Below are 6,498 nucleotides of genomic sequence, written 5' to 3' on the forward strand. Positions count from 1 at the left end.
AGTTGCTCTCTGTGGTCAATGACAGATAATTCCAAATCAACAGGGTTCTGAAATCATGATGATTTTAGATCAATTGTTCTCCAATGGAATCTGAGGATCTCTAGTAGGTCTGCAAAGATTCTTCCAATTGTTCTGTGGGCTGGGTTAAAATGCAAGGCACAGAAGTGTGTTGGGTGATCCCCCACTCCATTGAAACATTTTTCACTGCAGATTTCAATCAAAACTTAAAAGTGTCAAAGGAAGCATGTTTAAAAACAGACTCATAGATACAGAGAACAGACAGAAACCCGTCAAAGGGGGGTTGGGTATAAAAGGTGAAGGGATTAAGCAAAGAAAAAGACCTCATAGACACAACAGTACGGTGGTTACCAGAGGGAAAGGGGGTGGGGGGAGGTAGAAGAGGATATGGGGGGGGCGTAAATGGTGATGGAGGGAGACTTGACTTGAGGTAGTGAACACATAATACAATATACAGATGATGTATTATAGAATTGTACACCTGAAACCTATATAATTTTATTAACCAATGTCACACCAGTAACTTCAGTAAAAAATTGAAAAAAATAGGGGACATTAAAAAAATAAGTAACTACAAATAATAACAGGGATTCAGCAAAAACACCTCAAAAGGGTTTTTTTGTTTTTTGTTTGCTGGCTTGTTCACTTAATCTAGTGAATAGATGTAAATACAGCAGAATCTTTTCTGCTCAAGTAGCTTGACTAAAAATCTTGAGATTCATCAGGCCAGGTGAAAAGATAAACTTTGCAAAGCACATCTTTTTGAGGGGAGGAAAGCCAGCTCCTTTCTTACCCTGAGTTTCCCATTTCCCAGTGTCACTTATTTCCTGGCCCTTCCTCTCAGCACTGCTTTCTAGCTCAGAGCCCACAGCTCTGAAGCAGCCATTGCCAAGAAGAAACTTTCTCTGGTGCCACAGCTGTCTTGAAACCTCTCTGGGACCATTTGGTTCCTGGATGTTTTTGGCTAATGATTCCAGGGAGTGAGAGCTCAGGTATGGAGTAAGGGGATTGTCAATTGCAGTCGTAGTTTAAGATTTGCTTTTCCTCATCCTAGCTCCACGGCAAGAGTTAACCTCAGGGGAGCCTGTGCTGCTAGAGAGGAGTTTTATGCGTTATCAAATGCCCTGATTGATAGTCATATAGCACAACAAAGCTGCCAGGCCATCCAGGCTGCTCAGATGCTATGAGATAAAATATACTTGTGGCTATATCTGCCTTCCCCTCTCTACAGGAGCAACGTGCACATTCAGCTATTTGCTGGATCAATTTGCACAGCCATAGTTTCTTAGAAGGACTTCAAAACAAATGGGCTGCCTATGCTGCAGGTAAATAGTGTGGACACTATAAATTAAAATGAACTTGGAGGCTTCCGTTGGATTTTGCTGATGTACTTGTGTTGGGGTCCACCCTGCCTGGTCTCAGGAAGCTGCACCCCCCCCCCATCCCCATGCCTAAGGCTGAGTGAAAGACCTCTGGACCAGGAGCCACTAAGGAGACAAGCTTATCTCCCTGGTAGGAATGCTGCTTTTGCTCCTTGCCTGGCCCCCAATGCTTGATCAGTTAGCCAATGATGGGTAGGATTCCCTAAGGGGGGAATCACCTAAGATACGCATGATCATGTGGAGGCCCCAGGGAAGAGACTCAGGGGGCTGTGGAAATGAGGGGGTGATTGACGTCAACCCCTGACCCCTTGGCTTTGACAAAGCCTGAGTCCTTGTTCTGGCTGTGAGAAATCCAAGTCTCCCGGCTGCCTTTGTCTCCTCTGTTGACTCAGGCCTGCAGAAATAACAGGGGCAGTGAAGTCCAGACCAGAGTCGGCGGACCCCCAGGGGAATTAGACCTGAGCATAGAATATGCAAGATCCTGTGAGACCTGCTTGCTGAGGATGCTCTTGAATATGAAGACACGAGCAGGAGATGAAACTAGCCCTCTAGCTTTTTAAGTGATAAAACCTCAAACTCAGCATGAGCTCTGTCAACTCTTTGAAAGATACCTACTCATTTGATCTTCCCTGCCAGACTATAATCCACAAACTGTATCCGTACCCCTACCCAATACTGCCTAATAAAAAGCCTACTTAGGTGGTGGCTCAGTGCACTCTTCACTAGAGAGAGTGGCCATGCCATTCCTATTCCTCCACAGGACTTGGTCGTCTGTGTGTATTTCTCTCATATCATGAGTAGCTGCAGCATTCTCAGTCACTGTAGGCCAGTGGCTGCCTCATACTTGAAACACCATTTATGTGTTTGGATAATTCTGTCATGTGTGCAAAGTACTCTCTAATAATTCAGGTACCTCCCTGAATTACCCAGATGCTGTTAGCCCTCTCCATCCTTTGGTGCAGCCCAACTCAAGAGTAAAGGAAGTTAAATTCTTTCCATCTTGTTTAACTAATAAAATGAAAACAACTTGGTCACTCTTTGAATGTGATTAAAAAAAGAAGAAAAAGAAAGAAAACCAATTCCAACATCTGGATGAAATTATTATAAACCTCTGTGGGACCCTTTGGTTCTCTAATGTTTTTGGCTAATGATTCCCTCTTCCAAAGTCTGCAAAGGCTCAATGATTCAGCCTGTCAGGGAATGATACCTTGCCACCAGTTAGTGCAAGTTGGTTTAAATACATTTGTCAAGATGCTGTAGCTATGACCAAATCCTGGGCAGGGTAAGATGGAGCAGCACACACCATGTAAGCGTGCTCATGTTTCTGTGTGGATACCCAGTGAGACAGGTATTTGTCCTTCTGGGGAAACTGGAGGCATGATATCCTAGCCTCAAAATCTGCCTCAGGCAGGTAAAGTCCATGAATCCACTTGTGTCTTTAGGAGAAAATCTATGTTTGATTCTTACTATAGCTAATATTTCTGGATCCCTAGGGTTTAGTAGAAAGAGGACCAGACTACCACTGACAAACTCTGGGATTTTAAGCTAATTTATCTGCCTTCTCTGTGCTTCAGTTTCTTTATCAGTGGATAAGTAATAATGGAGATACTGGGGAACGAATTGAGATAATGGTATATAAAGTGATAAGTGGAGCTCCATGCATATGAAGTGCCTGCAAATCTGGGGGAGCACATTATAGCAAAAGAGGACACTGCCTTGAAAGAGGAAGACCCTACAATTAAAATGGGAGCCCAGGAAAGGGGTTCAATTATTGCCAAGTATCCCTGTCTTATTGTAACATTTCATAGGATGCTTGTTTTAAGGTGGAATTGTGGAAAAAGCACTGAACTGGAAGTTAATCAATGTCTTAGTCTTGATTCTGGTAACAACAGAGGTAGATAAGTTTGGGAAAGCCATTTAATTGCTTTTCTCACCTATGTAATAGGGATACTCATACTTCCCCTTTCCAAAGCACAGTACTATTGTAAAGCTTAAATAAGATGGGTCTATACAAAATATATAAAATGTATAAAAATATTACTTATTTTGGTCAAAAACTTTAAACAATCCTATCAGTCTAGCAGTGTCTAATACACAACTTAACCCCATTTCTGTGACTGACAAGAATGAACTATAACTGGCAATGCCCCCACTGAACTTACTCAAATAGCCAGTCCCTTGGATTCTGTGGGTAACCCATGAAGGGCAATGAGAAATAACATCAGGAGATGAGCTAAGGCTTAGCTCCAGCTTTTCTAATCTCCTGTGAATGCATGGTTGAAGCTTCTATAACTAGGGTCATATCTTTGATGACTGAAAGGGACCCGTTTGGAGCCAAAGGGTTTCAGGAGCTTGCTTCATGCTCTGACATTAGCATACAGTGGAGCAAGTTAGGGGGCCTGGGAGGTAGACGGGGTCATCCTTACAACTTTGGGAAGCTAACACAAAGTCCTTCCCTCAAATCACTAACCTTTTAAACATTCACTTTTAACAGTAGCCCAGAAAGGGAACCATCCTCTTTAACAGACTTGTTTTCCTTCCCATCCAAGTTAAATAAATGTAGAAGAAAGTTAGGAAAACCTGTTTGCTTTGTTTTTACTTTTGCTTTTTTCTTTTATGGCTCAGCATATTGCAGACCTGCACTGGTGTACAGTTAGGGGAGAGGTTTACGGAGCAGGCTCTGAACAATGAGGCACTGAGGCTTTACCCACTTCTCACAGCAAAGGACTGCTTAGAACATTCCTCTCATTGATGGGTTTGCCTGGGCTGTAAAGCAAAGCATCTGCTCCAAACTCTTCTGCATGGACATCGGGACATTTGGACAAAGATCTTTTCCCAAAAGTGCTGCCTTTTGCATGGAGACACTGAAGTGGTAGGTCAGGGTGGTGGAGCAGAGAGGCAGTAGATGGACAGTGAGAATTAGGAGTCCACCTTTTCTCAGGTGTCTTAGCCTTGGTCTGAATAGACAGAAGCAACTATCTGAGTTGCAGGGATGCAGCATCTCCTCCCCAAGTTGTCCATAAACAATACCTACTCACATATTAGTAAGGACAGGAACCCACTAGAACTAACGCAAACCCTGGCATTTAAAGTCCACAAGCAAAGTGGGGGGATAAATGGTGATGAAAGGAGACTTAACTTAGAGTGGTAAACACACAATACAACATTCAGATGATGTACTGTAGAATTGTATACCTGAAACCTATATAATTTTATTTACCAATATCACACCAATAAATTCAACTAAAAAAAAAAAGCAGATGCAGTTCTAGGCTTGGCACACTGGGCACATGTTGTTTATCCTTCTAGAAGGAGTCATTATTATGAATTTCTTTTTAATGCTTGTGGGGATTCTATCTCAGGAGTAAGTTGGAAAAAGTAAAACTCCTTCTTAGAGAACTTAGTATATCTATTTAGATCCAGAGTAAACAAGCAGATAAAGGGCTGCTTGCTCAGTATTTCTAATTTGTGGGGTATGTCAGTTCTTTAGAGAAAAGAGTAAATAGGGACAGTTTTCATTTTGAAGGCATCTGGTCAGGAGGCCTTTAAATGGACCCTGAAGTTCTAGGGAGTAGGTAGTCTCATTCTTCCAGGCTTAACTGTTTGAAGTTCCACCAGCCTGGGCCAGAAGAGAGTCCAAGTGGGCCGGGAATCCAAGGGCAGAAGACCTCTGAGGCAGGAGTGCAGTACTGTGAGTACAGGGCTGCTAGGATTGGGGTAGATGCATTGCCCATACCCTAGAAAGCTTGTTCTTTGGGCCCTCCTTCCTCAGGCCCTGTGAACTTCACTACAAAGCAAACCATATGATTTTGATCTTGGCTCCTGGCTTACTGAGTGTGTTTCATGCCTCCAGTGGCAGGAAGCCCTCCAGCCTCTTTAAGCAGCTACTCTGGCATCTAAGAGAGGAAGCTAGATCTCTTAGACTCTCACCAGCTGGACATGGCAGCCCAGTGGAGGATAATGCTCAGTGGAGGAAGGGAAGCCAGAATTACTGTAAGGTGGAAGAGACTTCTGGGATCCATAGAGGTGAACTCCAGTTTCAGGCCCCTGTGAGTTGTTGTCCAAAAAATTGAGTTTCCCCTCCATTCTACCCTTGGGTTTCATCTGAGTCCCTGTGAGATGACCCTTCCCTGGAGATGGGAGACCAGGACCTAGTCCTCCTGAAAGAGATAGGGGAGGGAAGTATTGTATGACACAAGGGACCACACAAATCTTCTAATCCCAGACTGGGGTGTCAGTCACCAGGATGACTATAGTTAGGAAAATTCAGATGAGCTTCAATGGGATTCAATGGAAGAAAATTATCCGATTTGAGTGGTAGGCAAGACAAAGGCTACAGGAAGTCAGTCATTTTGCAAAAACGGATCAATACTACTTTTTTGTTTTTTTACACTAAAAAAATTGACAATTTTATGTAGGAACCATCAAAGTTTTAGTGTTTAATATTTAATATCTGACCAAGGTCCAAGATGCGAAGGTACCATGTTCAAGAAACCGGAGGTAGGTAGAATCACTCTATCAACTCACTATATAGTATGTGATCAGAATAATGCACACTTTATAATATAAAACCTGTCTACACATAGTAATTAGTTGCACAAAGCCATTTGGTTTTCTCTTGGCTTGTAAAAACAATATTCCAGATTTCAGTGTAAATTAGCAGCCTTCAGCTCTTCTGTGTAGCAGGTATCTTGTTTTCAGCTTCAGTTCTTCTACCCCAGCCTGTGTCATGAGGTCTGCAATGTTCCTCTCCAGGTCATCAATGCGACTACTCATATCATCAATTCTTCCAATGATCTGGTCGGACACGGTCTGAAATTTATCTTGCGTCTGTTGCAGGAATGTCTGCACCACCGAGGTGAGGGGGTCTTGGGGTCAGTCTCGGCCATCTCCCCAGTTCCCAGTTTGTCAGTGATATCTCAGATCATCACCAACACTCCCGTTTGTCAGCGCAGAGGCCCCCAGCAGCTTCTTTCTCAATGCTACTCTTGTATGGAAGGGGTGAAGGGATGGTGACAGACTGTGGAAGGCCTTAATCATCTTGTTTATTTATACAATGCTTTATAATTTTCAGTCATTTGTTCTCGTCTCTGGGCCT

General features: G+C 43.1%; 1 pseudogene; it reads right to left on the minus strand.

The window, feature by feature from the left end:
• Positions 1-6,066: 6,066 nt before the first annotated feature.
• LOC123815337 lies at positions 6,067-6,289 on the minus strand (annotated as a pseudogene).
• Between the last annotated feature and the right edge of the window lie 209 nt (positions 6,290-6,498).

The sequence above is a fragment of the Phyllostomus hastatus genome, unplaced genomic scaffold (assembly GCF_019186645.2).
Source record: "Phyllostomus hastatus isolate PE091 unplaced genomic scaffold, TTU_PhHast_1.1 phas_contig_17, whole genome shotgun sequence".
Taxonomy (NCBI): Eukaryota; Metazoa; Chordata; class Mammalia; order Chiroptera; family Phyllostomidae; genus Phyllostomus; species Phyllostomus hastatus.